The 14,022-nt window shown below is 59.2% G+C and overlaps 1 long non-coding RNA gene across 2 annotated transcripts; it reads right to left on the bottom strand.

The window, feature by feature from the left end:
- Positions 1 to 511: 511 nt before the first annotated feature.
- On the bottom strand, positions 512 to 13,644 carry LOC144955195 (uncharacterized). 2 transcript variants are annotated; one of them, XR_013641543.1, is made up of 4 exons: positions 13,524 to 13,644; positions 11,668 to 11,719; positions 4,517 to 4,558; positions 512 to 545 (listed from the first exon to the last, which is right to left on the bottom strand). It is a non-coding gene; the product is annotated as an uncharacterized LOC144955195 (long non-coding RNA). The 2 variants fall into 2 exon arrangements; XR_013641544.1 differs by having other exon boundaries at positions 4,517 to 4,555.
- Between the last annotated feature and the right edge of the window lie 378 nt (positions 13,645 to 14,022).

Raw genomic sequence — 14,022 nt, 5'->3', positions numbered from 1 at the left:
AGTGAGGGTAGTGAGTGAGGGTAGTGTGTGTGTGGTGAGGGTAGTGAGTGAGGGTAGTGAGTGAGTGTAGTGAGTGAGTGTGTGTGTGGTGAGGGTAGTGAGTGAGGGTAGTGAGTGAGTGTAGTGAGTGAGGGTAGTGAGTGAGTGTGTGTGTGGTGAGGGTAGTGAGTGAGGGTAGTGAGTGAGGGTAGTGTGTGTGTGGTGAGGGTAGTGAGTGAGGGTAGTGAGTGAGTGTGTGTGGTGAGGGTAGTGAGGGTAGTGAGTGAGGGTAGTGAGTGAGTGTAGTGAGTGAGTGTAGTGAGTGAGGGTAGTGAGTGAGTGTAGTGAGTGAGGGTAGTGAGTGTGTGGTGAGGGTAGTGAGTGAGGGTAGTGAGTGAGGGTAGTGAGTGTGTGGTGAGGGTAGTGAGTGAGGGTAGTGAGTGAGGGTAGTGAGTGAGTGTAGTGAGTGAGGGTAGTGAGTGAGTGTAGTGAGTGAGGGTAGTGTGTGTGTGTGGTGAGGGTAGTAACTCACAGGCAGGGAGTGAACTCTCCTCATCGTAGACCTCCTGTGGCGACAGGGGGGAGAGGGTGGAGGAGGGAGGGGAGGGGGTGGAGGAGGGGGGGGAGGAGGGAGGGGGTGGAGGAGGGGGGAGGGGGTGGAGGAGGGAGGGGAGGAGGGAGGGGGTGGAGGAGGGGGGAGGGGAGGAGGGGGTGGAGGAGGGGGGAGGGGGTGGAGGAGGGAGGGGTGGAGGGAGGGGGTGGAGGAGGAGGGGAGGGGGTGGAGGAGGAGGGAGGGGGTGGAGGAGGGGGGAGGGGAGGAGGGGGTGGAGGAGGGGGGAGGGGTGGGAGGAGGGAGGGGTGGAGGGAGGGGGTGGAGGAGGAGGGGAGGGGGTGGAGGAGGAGGGAGGGGGTGGAGGAGGGGGGGAGGAGGGAGGGGGGGTGGAGGAGGGAGGGGAGGAGGGGGTGGAGGAGGAGGGGAGGGGGTGGAGGAGGAGGGAGGGGGTGGAGGAGGGGGGGAGGAGGAGGGGGGGAGGAGGGAGGGGGTGGAGGAGGAGGGGAGGGGGTGGAGGAGGAGGGAGGGGGTGGAGGAGGAGGGAGGGGGTGGAGGAGGGAGGGGGAGGAGGAGGGGGGGAGGAGGGAGGGGGTGGAGGAGGGAGGGGAGGAGGGGGTGGAGGGAGGGGGTGGAGGAGGGGAGGGGGTGGAGGAGGAGGGGAGGGGGTGGAGGAGGGGGGGAGGAGGGAGGGGGTGGAGGAGGGAGGGGAGGAGGGGGTGGAGGGAGGGGGTGGAGGAGGAGGGGAGGGGGTGGAGGAGGGGAGGGGGTGGAGGAGGAGGGGAGGGGGTGGAGGAGGGGGGGAGGAGGAGGGGAGGGGGTGGAGGAGGGGGGGAGGAGGAGGGGGGGAGGAGGGGGGAGGGGGTGGAGGAGGGGGGAGGGGGTGGAGGAGGGGGGAGGGGGTGGAGGAGGGGAGGGGGTGGAGGAGGAGGGGAGGGGGTGGAGGAGGGGGGGAGGAGGAGGGGAGGGGGTGGAGGAGGGGGGGAGGAGGAGGGGGGGAGGAGGGGGGAGGGGGTGGAGGAGGGGGGGAGGGGGTGGAGGAGGGGGGAGGGGGGTGGAGGAGGGAGGGGGTGGAGGAGGGGAGGGGGGGAGGAGGGAGGGGAGGAGGGGGTGGAGGGGGGAGGGGGTGGAGGAGGGGGGAGGGGAGGAGGGGGTGGAGGAGGAGGGGAGGGGGTTGAGGAGGGGGTGGAGGAGGAGGGGAGGGGGTGGAGGAGGAGGGGAGGGGGTGGAGGAGGAGGGAGGGGGTGGAGGAGGGGGGGAGGAGGGAGGGGGGGTGGAGGAGGGAGGGGAGGAGGGGGTGGAGGAGGAGGGGAGGGGGTGGAGGAGGAGGGAGGGGGTGGAGGAGGGGGGGAGGAGGGAGGGGGGGTGGAGGAGGGAGGGGAGGAGGGGGTGGAGGAGGAGGGGAGGGGGGTGGAGGAGGAGGGAGGGGGTGGAGGAGGGGGGAGGGGGTGGAGGAGGGAGGGGTGGAGGGAGGGGGTGGAGGAGGAGGGGAGGGGGTGGAGGAGGAGGGAGGGGGTGGAGGAGGGGGGGAGGAGGGGAGGGGGGGTGGAGGAGGGAGGGGAGGAGGGGGTGGAGGAGGAGGGGAGGGGGTGGAGGAGGAGGGAGGGGGTGGAGGAGGGGGGGAGGTGGAGGGGGGGGGGGTGGAGGAGGGAGGGGAGGAGGGGGTGGAGGAGGGGGGGAGGAGGAGGGGGGGAGGAGGGAGGGGGTGGAGGAGGAGGGGAGGGGGTGGAGGAGGAGGGAGGGGGTGGAGGAGGGAGGGGGTGGAGGAGGGGGGGGAGGAGGAGGGGGGGAGGAGGGAGGGGGTGGAGGAGGGAGGGGAGGAGGGGGTGGAGGGAGGGGGTGGAGGAGGGGAGGGGGTGGAGGAGGAGGGGAGGGGGTGGAGGAGGGGGGGAGGAGGAGGGGGGGAGGAGGAGGGGGGGGAGGAGGGAGGGGGTGGAGGAGGGAGGGGAGGAGGGGGTGGAGGGAGGGGGTGGAGGAGGAGGGGAGGGGGTGGAGGAGGGGAGGGGGTGGAGGAGGAGGGGAGGGGGTGGAGGAGGGGGGGAGGAGGAGGGGAGGGGGTGGAGGAGGGGGGGAGGAGGAGGGGGGGGAGGAGGGGGGAGGGGGGTGGAGGAGGGGGGGAGGGGGTGGAGGAGGGGGGAGGGGGGGTGGAGGAGGGGAGGGGGTGGAGGAGGAGGGGAGGGGGTGGAGGAGGGGGGGAGGAGGAGGGGAGGGGGGTGGAGGGGGGGGAGGAGGAGGGGGGGAGGGGGGGGAGGGGGTGGAGGAGGGGGGAGGGGGTGGAGGAGGGGGGTGGGGGGTGGAGGAGGGGAGGGGGTGGAGGAGGAGGGGAGGGGGTGGAGGGGGGGGGGGGGAGGAGGGGAGGGGGTGGTGGAGGGGGGGGAGGAGGGGGGGGGGAGGAGGGGGGAGGGGGGTGGAGGAGGGGGGAGGGGGTGGAGGAGGGGGGAGGGGGGTGGAGGAGGGAGGGGGGTGGAGGAGGGGAGGGGGGGGAGGAGGGGAGGGGAGGAGGGGGTGGAGGGAGGGGGTGGAGGAGGAGGGGAGGGGGTGGAGGAGGGGGGAGGGGGAGGAGGGGGTGGAGGAGGAGGGGAGGGGGTGGAGGAGGGGGTGGAGGAGGAGGGGGGGGGTGGAGGAGGGGGGAGGGGGTGGAGGAGGGAGGGGGTGGAGGAGGGGAGGGGGGGAGGAGGGAGGGGAGGAGGGGGTGGAGGGAGGGGGTGGAGGAGGAGGGGAGGGGGTGGAGGAGGGGGGAGGGGAGGAGGGGGTGGAGGAGGAGGGGAGGGGGTGGAGGAGGGGGTGGAGGAGGAGGGGGGGGTGGAGGAGGGGGGAGGGGATTAGTCACTACTTAGCTTAAATATACGCTGCCAAGCCTGGTGGTGCTCATTCAGACGCTGTCTTTCCGACAGACCTGTTCTTCACCTGAGGACGGCTGCTTGCGTTGTGGCCGAAACGTCGTGAGAATTGTATTTTATAATGTTTTATTTTTATTATTTTACTATTTCCCTTCTACATAATAACGTAATAAAATGTTATTTAATTGTATAATGTTTTATTTCTTATTATTTTTTTATTTCCCTTCTACATAATAACGTAATAAAATTTAATTATGTTTCATTTTTACTACTTTATTATTTCCCTTCTACGTAAAAACGTAATAAAATGTCATTTTATTACGTTTTATTTCTATAATTTTATTATTTCCATTCTACGTGACGACTTTACCGAAAGAACCAAGAAGATGAAACCCTGCAGTCACGAAAGAAGCTTTAAATCTAAATTTCATTTCGATTTAAAGCTTCTTTCGTGACTGCAGCAGGAATTCATCTTCTTGGTTTTTTCGGTAAAGTCACGTAGAAGGGAAGTAATAAAATAATAAAAATAAAACATAAAACAATTCTCACGACGTTTCGGCCACAACGCAAGCAGCCGTCTTCAGAAGACGGCTGCTTGCGTTGTGGCCGAAACATCATTAAATATGAAATTTAGACCTTCTTGGTTTTTTCGGTAAAGTCACGTAAAAGAAGACGGCTGCTTGCGTTGTGGCCGAAACGTCGTGATAATTGTTTTATGTTTTATTTTTATTATTTTATTACTTCCCTTCTACGTGACTTTACCGAAAAAAACCAAGAAGGTCTAAATTTAATATTTTACGAAGTTGTATTTGTATTATTTTATTATTTCCCTTTTACGTGACGACTTTACCGAAAGAACCAAGAAGATGAATCCCTGCTGCAGTCACGAAAGAAGCCTCAAATCTAAATTTCATATTTTACGAAGTTGTATTTCTATAATTTTATTATTTCCCTTCTACGTGACGACTTTACCGAAAGAACCAAGAAGATGATGAAGTTGTCAAAGTCACTTCTTTAAAGCTGCCGCCGCTGCTGCTGCTTCCCGTTGTTGTTTTTTGTTGTTAGTGTTGTTGTCCTACGCCCCCGCGCATCCCGATTAGCACGCACGCACACGTCCGATTAGAGAAGACGGTAAATAGAGAGTCACCTTTCTCCACCTCCGAAGGTAGCCAGGGCCTTGAACAACCTGCTGATGAGATCACATTGAACACAAGGCGTGAGTCAGAGTGAGCGAGTGAGTGCGAGCGAGTTTGAGCGAGTGAGTGAGAGCGAGTTTGAGCGAGTTTGAGTGAGTGTGAGCGAGTGTGAGCGAGTGAGAGCGAGTTTGAGCGGGTGTGTGTGCGCGAGTGTGAGTGAGCGAGCGAGTTTGAGCGAGTTTGAGCGAGCGAGTTTGAGCGAGTTTGAGTGAGTGTGAGTGAGTGAGAGCCAGTTTGAGCGGGTGTGTGTGCGCGAGTGCGAGTGAGCGAGCGAGTTTGAGCGAGTTTGAGTGAGTGTGAGTGAGCGAGCGAGTTTGAGCGAGTTTGAGTGAGTGTGAGCGAGTGAGAGCCAGTTTGAGCGGGTGTGTGTGCGCGAGTGTGAGTGAGCGAGCGAGTTTGAGCGAGTGAGCGAGCGAGTTTGAGCGAGTTTGAGTGAGTGTGAGTGAGTGAGAGCCAGTTGGAGCGGGTGTGTGTGCGCGAGTGTGAGTGAGCGAGCGAGTTTGAGCGAGTGAGCGAGCGAGTTTGAGCGAGTTTGAGTGAGTGCGAGTGAGTGAGAGCCAGTTTGAGCGAGTGTGTGTGCGCGAGTGTGAGTGAGCGAGCGAGTTTGAGCGAAGTGAGCGAGCGAGTTTGAGCGAGTTTGAGCGAGTTTGAGTGAGTGAGAGCCAGTTTGAGCGGGTGTGTGTGCGCGAGTGTGAGTGAGCGAGCGAGTTTGAGCGAGTTTGAGTGAGTGAGCGAGCGAGTTTGAGCGAGTTTGAGCGAGTTTGAGTGAGTGAGCGAGCGAGTTTGAGCGAGTTTGAGCGAGTTTGAGCGAGTGAGCGAGCGAGTTTGAGCGAGTTTGAGCGAGTTTGAGCGAGTGAGCGAGCGAGTTTGAGCGAGTTTGAGCGAGTTTGAGTGAGTGAGAGCCAGTTTGAGCGGGTGTGTGTGCGCGAGTGTGAGTGAGCGAGCGAGTTTGAGCGAGTGAGCGAGCGAGTTTGAGCGAGTTTGAGTGAGTGTGAGTGAGTGAGAGCCAGTTTGAGCGGGTGTGTGTGTGCGCGAGTGTGAGTGAGCGAGCGAGTTTGAGCGAGTTTGAGTGAGTGTGAGTGAGCGAGCGAGTTTGAGCGAGTGAGCGAGCGAGTTTGAGCGAGTTTGAGTGAGTGTGAGTGAGTGAGAGCCAGTTTGAGCGGGTGTGTGTGCGCGAGTGTGAGTGAGCGAGCGAGTTTGAGCGAGTGAGCGAGCGAGTTTGAGCGAGTTTGAGTGAGTTTGAGTGAGTGTGAGTGAGCGAGCGAGTTTGAGCGAGTGAGCGAGCGAGTTTGAGCGAGTTTGAGTGAGTGTGAGTGAGTGAGAGCCAGTTTGAGCGGGTGTGTGTGCGCGAGTGTGAGTGAGCGAGCGAGTTTGAGCGAGGTGAGCGAGCGAGTTTGAGCGAGTTTGAGTGAGTGTGAGTGAGTGAGTGCCAGTTTGAGCGGGTGTGTGTGCGCGAGTGTGAGTGAGCGAGCGAGTTTGAGCGAAGTGAGCGAGCGAGTTTGAGCGAGTTTGAGTGAGTGTGAGTGAGTGAGAGCGAGTTTGAGCGGGTGTGTGTGCGCGAGTGTGAGTGAGCGAGCGAGTTTGAGCGAGTGAGCGAGCGAGTTTGAGCGAGTTTGAGTGAGTGTGAGTGAGTGAGAGCCAGTTTGAGCGGGTGTGTGTGCGCGAGTGTGAGTGAGCGAGCGAGTTTGAGCGAGTGAGCGAGCGAGTTTGAGCGAGTTTGAGCGAGTTTGAGTGAGTGAGAGCCAGTTTGAGCGGGTGTGTGTGCGCGAGTGTGAGTGAGCGAGCGAGTTTGAGCGAAGTGAGCGAGCGAGTTTGAGCGAGTTTGAGTGAGTGTGAGTGAGTGAGAGCCAGTTTGAGCGGGTGTGTGTGCGCGAGTGTGAGTGAGCGAGCGAGTTTGAGCGAGTGAGCGAGCGAGTTTGAGCGAGTTTGAGCGAGTTTGAGTGAGTGAGAGCGAGTTTGAGCGGGTGTGTGTGCGCGAGTGTGAGTGAGCGAGCGAGTTTGAGCGAGTGAGCGAGAGCGAGTTTGAGCGAGTTTGAGTGAGTGTGAGTGAGTGAGAGCCAGTTTGAGCGGGTGTGTGTGCGCGAGTGTGAGTGAGCGAGCGAGTTTGAGCGAGTGAGCGAGCGAGTTTGAGCGAGTTTGAGCGAGTTTGAGTGAGTGTGAGTGAGTGAGTGCCAGTTTGAGCGGGTGTGTGTGCGCGAGTGTGAGTGAGTGTGAGTGAATGAGCGAAGTGAGCGAGTGTGAGTGAGCGAGCGAGTGTGAGTGAGCGTGAGTGAATGAGCGAGTGAGCATGAGCGAGTGAGCGAGTGAGTGTGAGTGAATGAGTGAGTGAGCGAGTGTGAGTGAGCGTGAGTGAATGAGCGAGTGAGCGTGAGCGAGTGAGCATGAGCGAGTGAGCGAGTGAGTGTGAGTGAATGAGTGAGTGAGCGAGTGTGAGTGAGCGAGCGAGTGTGAGTGAGCGAGCGAGTGTGAGTGAGCGTGAGTGAATGAGCGAGTGAGCGTGAGCGAGTGAGCATGAGCGAGTGAGCGAGTGAGTGTGAGTGAATGAGTGAGTGAGCGAGTGTGAGTGAGCGTGAGTGAATGAGCGAGTGAGCGTGAGCGAGTGAGCATGAGCGAGTGAGCGAGTGAGTGTGAGTGAATGAGTGAGTGAGCGAGTGTGAGTGAGCGAGCGAGTGTGAGTGAGCGAGCGAGTGTGAGTGAGCGTGAGTGAATGAGCGAGTGAGCTGTGAGCGAGTGAGCATGAGCGAGTGAGCGAGTGAGTGTGAGTGAATGAGTGAGTGAGCGAGTGTGAGTGAGCGAGCGAGTGTGAGTGAGCGAGCGAGTGTGAGTGAGCGTGAGTGAATGAGCGAGTGAGCATGAGCGAGTGAGCGAGTGAGTGTGAGTGAGCGTGAGTGAATGAGCGAGTGAGCGAGTGAGCGAGCGAGTGAATGAGTGAGTGAGCGAGCGAGTTTGAGCGAACGTGAGTGAGCGAGTTTGAGTGAGAGTTAGTTTGAGCGAGTGAGTGAGCGAGTTTGAGCGAGTGTGTGTGAGAGCCAGTTTGAGCGAGTGTGTGTGCGAGTGAGTGAGCGTGAGGGAGCGGGTTATAATGTGTGACCGAGTGTGAGTAAGTGAGTGCCAGCGAGTTTGAGTGAGCGAGCGAGTTTGAGCGAGTGTGTGATTGAGTGAGCGAGTGTGAGTGAGCGAGTTAATGTGTGACTGAGTGTGAGTGAGTGAGTGCTAGCGAGCGTGAGTGAGCGAGTTTGAGTGAGTGTGAGCGAGCGAGTTAATGTGTGACTGAGTGTGAGTGAGTGAGTTAATGTGTGACTGAGTGTGAGTGAGTGAGTTAATGTGTGACTGAGTGTGAGTGAGTGAGTTAATGTGTGACTGAGTGTGAGTGAGTGAGTTAATGTGTGACTGAGTGTGAGTGAGTGAGTTAATGTGTGACTGAGTGTGAGTGAGTGAGTTAATGTGTGACTGAGTGTGAGTGAGTGAGTTAATGTGTGACTGAGTGTGAGTGAGTGAGTTAATGTGTGACTGAGTGTGAGTGAGCGAGTTAATGTGTGACTGAGTGTGAGTGAGTGAGTTAATGTGTGACTGAGTGTGAGTGAGTGAGTTAATGTGTGACTGAGTGTGAGTGAGTGAGTTAATGTGTGACTGAGTGTGAGTGAGTGAGTTAATGTGTGACTGAGTGTGAGTGAGCGAGTTAATGTGTGACTGAGTGTGAGTGAGTGAGTGCTAGCGAACGTGAGTGAGCGAGTTTGAGTGAGTGTGAGCGAGCGAGCGAGTGAGTGAGCGAGCGAGTTTGAGCGAGTGAGTGCGAGCGAGTGAGTGCGAGCGAGTTTGAGTGCGCGAGTGAGTGTGAGTGAATGAGTGAGTGAGAGTGAACGAGTGAGCGAGCGAGTGTGAGTGAGCGAGCGAGTGTGAGTGAGCGTGAGTGAGTGAGCGAGTGAGTGTGAATGAGTGAGCGTGAGTGTGAGTGAATGAATGAGTGAGTGAGCGAGTGTGAGTGAGCGAGCGAGCGAGTGTGAGTGAATGAGCGAGTGAGCATGAGCGAGTGAGCGAGTGAGCGAATGAGTGAGTGAGAGTGAGTGAACGAGTGAGCGAGCGAGTGTGAGTGAGTGTGAGTGAGTGAGCGAGTGAGTGTGAATGAGTGAGCGTGAGTGTGAGTGAATGAATGAGTGAGTGAGCGAGTGTGAGTGAGCGAGCGAGCGAGTGTGAGTGAATGAGCGAGTGAGCATGAGCGAGTGAGCGAGTGAGCGAGTGAGTGAATGAGTGAGTGAGAGTGAGTGAACGAGTGAGTGTGAATGAGTGAGCGTGAGTGTGAGTGAATGAATGAGTGAGTGAGCGAGTGTGAGTGAGCGAGCGAGCGAGTGAATGAGCGAGTGAGCATGAGCGAGTGAGCGAGTGAGCGAGTGAATGAGTGAGCGAGCGAGTGTGAGTGAGCGTGAGTGAATGAGCGAGTGAGCATGAGCAAGTGAGCGAGTGAGTGTGAGTGAATGAGTGAGCGAGCGAGTGTGAGTGAGTGTGAGTGAATGAGCGAGTGAGCGTGAGCGAGTGAGCGTGAGTGAATGAGTGAGTGAGCGAGTGAGTGAGTGTGAATGAGTGAGTGAGCGAGTGTGAGTGAGCGAGCGAGTGTGAGTGAATGAGTGAGCGAGTGAGTGAGTGTGAATGAGTGAGTGAGCGAGTGTGAGTGAGCGAGCGAGTGTGAGTGAGCGTGAGTGAATGAGCGAGTGAGCGTGAGCGAGTGAGTGAGTGTGAATGAGTGAGTGAGCGAGTGTGAGTGAGCGTGAGTGAATGAGTGAGTGAGCGAGTGTGAGTGAGCGAGTGAGCGTGAGCGAGTGAGTGAGTGTGAATGAGTGAGCGAGCGAGTGTGAGTGAGCGTGAGTGAATGAGCGAGTGAGCGAGTGAGTGAGTGTGAATGAGTGAGTGAGCGAGTGTGAGTGAGCGAGCGAGTGTGAGTGAGCGTGAGTGAATGAGCGAGTGAGCGTGAGCGAGTGAGTGAGTGTGAGTGAATGAGCGAGTGAGTGAGTGTGAATGAGTGAGCGAGTGAGTGTGAATGAGTGAGTGAGCGAGTGTGAGTGAGCGAGCGAGTGTGAGTGAGCGAGCGAGTGTGAGTGAGCGTGAGTGAATGAGCGAGTGAGCGAGTGAGTGTGAGTGAATGAGTGAGTGAGCGAGTGTGAGTGAGCGTGAGTGAATGAGCGAGTGAGCATGAGCAAGTGAGCGAGTGAGTGTGAGTGAATGAGTGAGCGAGCGAGTGTGAGTGAGCGAGCGAGTGTGAGTGAGCGTGAGTGAATGAGCGAGTGTGAGTGAGCGTGAGTGAATGAGCGAGTGAGCGAGTGTGAGTGAGTGAGCGAGTGTGAGTGAGCGTGAGTGAATGAGCGAGTGAGCATGAGCAAGTGAGCGAGCGAGTGTGAGTGAATGAAGTGAGCGAGCGAGTGTGAGTGAGTGTGAGTGAATGAGCGAGTGAGCGTGAGCGAGTGAGCGTGAGTGAATGAGTGAGTGAGCGAGTGAGTGAGTGTGAATGAGTGAGTGAGCGAGTGTGAGTGAGCGAGCGAGTGTGAGTGAATGAGTGAGTGAGCGAGTGAGTGAGTGTGAATGAGTGAGTGAGCGAGTGAGTGAGTGTGAATGAGTGAGTGAGCGAGTGTGAGTGAGCGTGAGTGAATGAGTGAGTGAGCGAGTGTGAGTGAGCGAGCGAGTGTGAGTGAGCGTGAGTGAATGAGCGAGTGAGCGTGAGCGAGTGAGTGAGTGTGAATGAGTGAGTGAGCGAGTGTGAGTGAGCGTGAGTGAATGAGTGAGTGAGCGAGTGTGAGTGAGCGAAGTGAGCGTGAGCGAGTGAGTGAGTGTGAATGAGTGAGCGAGCGAGTGTGAGTGAGCGTGAGTGAATGAGCGAGTGAGCGAGTGAGTGAGTGTGAATGAGTGAGTGAGCGAGTGTGAGTGAGCGAGCGAGTGTGAGTGAGCGTGAGTGAATGAGCGAGTGAGCGTGAGCGAGTGAGTGAGTGTGAGTGAATGAGCGAGTGTGAGTGAGCGAGCGAGTGTGAGTGAGCGTGAGTGAATGAGCGAGTGAGCGTGAGCGAGTGAGTGAGTGTGAATGAGTGAGTGAGCGAGTGTGAGTGAGCGAGCGAGTGTGAGTGAGCGAGCGAGTGTGAGTGAGCGTGAGTGAATGAGCGAGTGAGCGAGTGAGTGTGAGTGAATGAGTGAGTGAGCGAGTGTGAGTGAGCGTGAGTGAATGAGCGAGTGAGCATGAGCGAGTGAGCGAGTGAATGAGTGAGTGAGCGAGTGAGCGAGTGTGAGTGAGTGAGTGAGCGTGAGTGAATGAGCGAGTGAGCAAGTGAGTGTGAGTGAATGAGTGAGTGAGCGAGTGTGAGTGAGTGAGTGAGCGAGTGTGAGTGAGCTTGAGTGAATGAGCGAGTGAGCGTGAGCGAGTGAGTGAGTGAGTGAGCGAGTGAATGAGTGAGTGAGCGAGTGAATGAGTGAGTGAGCGAGTGTGAGTGAGCGAGTGTGAGTGAGCGTGAGTGAATGAGCGAGTGAGCATGAGCGAGTGAGCGAGTGAGTGTGAGTGAATGAGTGAGTGAGCGAGTGTGAGTGAGCGAGCGAGTGTGAGTGAGCGTGAGTGAATGAGCGAGTGAGCATGAGCGAAGTGAGCGAGTGAGTGTGAGTGAATGAGTGAGCGAGCGAGTGTGAGTGAGCGAGCGAGTGTGAGTGAGCGTGAGTGAATGAGCGAGTGAGCGTGAGCGAGTGAGCGAGTGAGTGTGAGTGAATGAGTGAGTGAGCGAGTGTGAGTGAGCGAGCGAGTGAGTGTGAGTGAATGAGCGAGTGAGCGAGCGAGTGAGTGTGAGTGAGCGTGAGTGAATGAGTGAGTGAGCGAGTGTGAGTGAGCGAGCGAGTGTGAGTGAGCGTGAGTGAATGAGCGAGTGAGCATGAGCGAGTGAGCGAGTGAGTGAATGAGTGAGTGAGCGAGTGTGAGTGAGCGAGTGAGCGAGTGAGCGAGTGAGTGAATGAGTGAGTGAGCATGAGCGAGTGAGCGAGTGAGCGAGTGAGTGAATGAGTGAGTGAGCGAGTGTGAGTGAGCGAGTGAGCGAGTGAGTGAATGAGTGAGTGAGCGAGTGTGAGCTAGCGAATCACTCACAATGAGTTTTCCTCAATGTCGTTCTCAGCATCTGGGGAGTCCAGACAGAGACCTGAGGCGGGGAATGAAAGAGAGAGAGTTCAACACTCACCTCTCTCAGGAACCTCACAACTCTGACACACTCACAACACTCCCCCACACTCCCTCACACTCCTACCACCCCACACACCCCCACCACCCCCACACACTCCCCCCCTCCCACCACCCCACACACTCCCCCACTCACTCCCACCACCCCACACACTCCCCCACTCCCACCAAATCACACACTCCCCCACTCACTCCCACCACCCCACCCGCTCCCCCACTCCCACCACCCCACACACTCCCCCACTCCCACCACCCCACACACTCCCCCACTCCCACCACCCCACCCGCTCCCCCACTCCCACCACCCCACACACTCCCCCACTCCCACCACCCCACACACTCCCCCACTCCCACCACCCCACACACTCCCCCACTCCCACCACCCCACACACTCCCCCACTCCCACCACCCCACCCGCTCCCCCACTCCCACCACCCCTACCACCCCCCACACGCTCCCCCCACTCCCACCCCCCCACACACTCCCCCACTCCCACCACCCCACACACTCCCCCACTCCCACCACCCCACACACTCCCCCACTCCCACCCCCCCACACACTCCCCCACTCCCACCCCCCCACACACTCCCCCACTCCCACCCACCCACACACTCACCCACTCCCACCACCCCACACACTCCCCCACTCACTCCCACCACCCCACACACTCCCCCACTCCCATCACCCCACACACTCCCCCACTCCCACCACCCCACACACTCCCCCACTCCCACCCCCCCACACACTCCCCCACTCCCACCCCCCCACACACTCCCCCACTCCCACCCACCCACACACTCACCCACTCCCACCACCCCACACACTCCCCCACTCACTCCCACCACCCCACACACTCCCCCACTCCCCACCCACCCACACACTCACCCACTCCCACCACCCCACACACTCCCCCACTCACTCCCACCACCCCACACACTCCCCCACTCCCATCACCCCACACACTCCCCCACTCCCACCACCCCACACACTCCCCCACCCCCACCACCCCACACACTCCCCCACTCCCACCACCCCACACACTCCCACCACCCCCACCACCCCACACACTCCCCCCACTCCCACCACCCCCACCACCCCACACACGCTCCCCCACTCCCACCCCCCCACACACTCCCCCACTCCCACCACCCCACACACTCCCCCACTCCCACCACCCCACACACTCCCCCACTCCCACCCCCCCACACACTCCCCCACTCCCACCCCCCCACACACTCACCCACTCCCACCACCCCACACACTCCCCCACTCACTCCCACCACCCCACACACTCCCCCACTCACTCCCACCACCCCACACACTCCCCCACTCCCACCACCCCACACACTCCCCCACTCCCACCACCCCACACACTCCCCCACTCCCACCACTCCCACCACCCCACACACTCCCCCACTCCCACCACCCCACACACTCCCCCACTCCCACCACTCCCACCACCCCACACACTCCCCCACTCCCACCACCCCACACACTCCCCCACTCCCACCACCCCACACACTCCCCCACTCCCACCACTCCCACCACCTCCCCCACTCACTCCCACCACCCCACACACTCCCCCCACTCCCCCCACTCCCACCACCCCCACCACCCCACTCGCTCCCCCACCACCCCACACACTCCCCCACACTCCCCCAGCTCCCACCACCCCACTCGCTCCCCCACTCCCCACACCCCCACCACCCCACCCGCTCCCCCACTCCCACACCCCCACACGCCCCCACCCCCCCCAGGGTGCTAACCTGCATCAGACCCCTCCGACAGGGTGGAGGGGGAGCGATGGGTGAGGCCTAGCGAAGGGGGCGTGGGAGTCACCGCCATCAGCTCCAGTCTCTTGCGCGGAGTCCTGCGGCCAGATAGAGACAAAGGGTCCCCCCCACCCCCGGCGTAGCTTCAACGGACTGTAGGGCAAGGGCTGTAAGCGAGCAGTGTTGAGTCTGTGGTGCAGTGTTGAGTCTATGGTGCAGTGTTGAGTCTATGGGCAGTGTTGAGTCTGTGGTGCAGTGTTGAGTCTATGGTGCAGTGCTGAGTCTATGGTGCAGTGTTGAGTCTATGGTGCAGTGTTGAGTCTATTGTGCAGTGTTGAGTCTGTGGTGCAGTGTTGAGTCTATGGTGCAGTGCTGAGTCTATGGTGCAGTGTTGAGTCTATGGTGCAGTGTTGAGTCTATGGTGCAGTGTTGAGTCTATGGTGCAGTGTTGAGTCTATGGTGCAGTGCTGAGTCTATGGTGCAGTGTTGAGTC

Source organism: Lampetra fluviatilis, unplaced genomic scaffold (assembly GCF_964198595.1).
Source record: "Lampetra fluviatilis unplaced genomic scaffold, kcLamFluv1.1 SCAFFOLD_1479, whole genome shotgun sequence".
In the NCBI taxonomy this organism is placed as follows: Eukaryota; Metazoa; Chordata; class Hyperoartia; order Petromyzontiformes; family Petromyzontidae; genus Lampetra; species Lampetra fluviatilis.
This window is presented reverse-complemented; position numbering and strand designations above follow the sequence as displayed.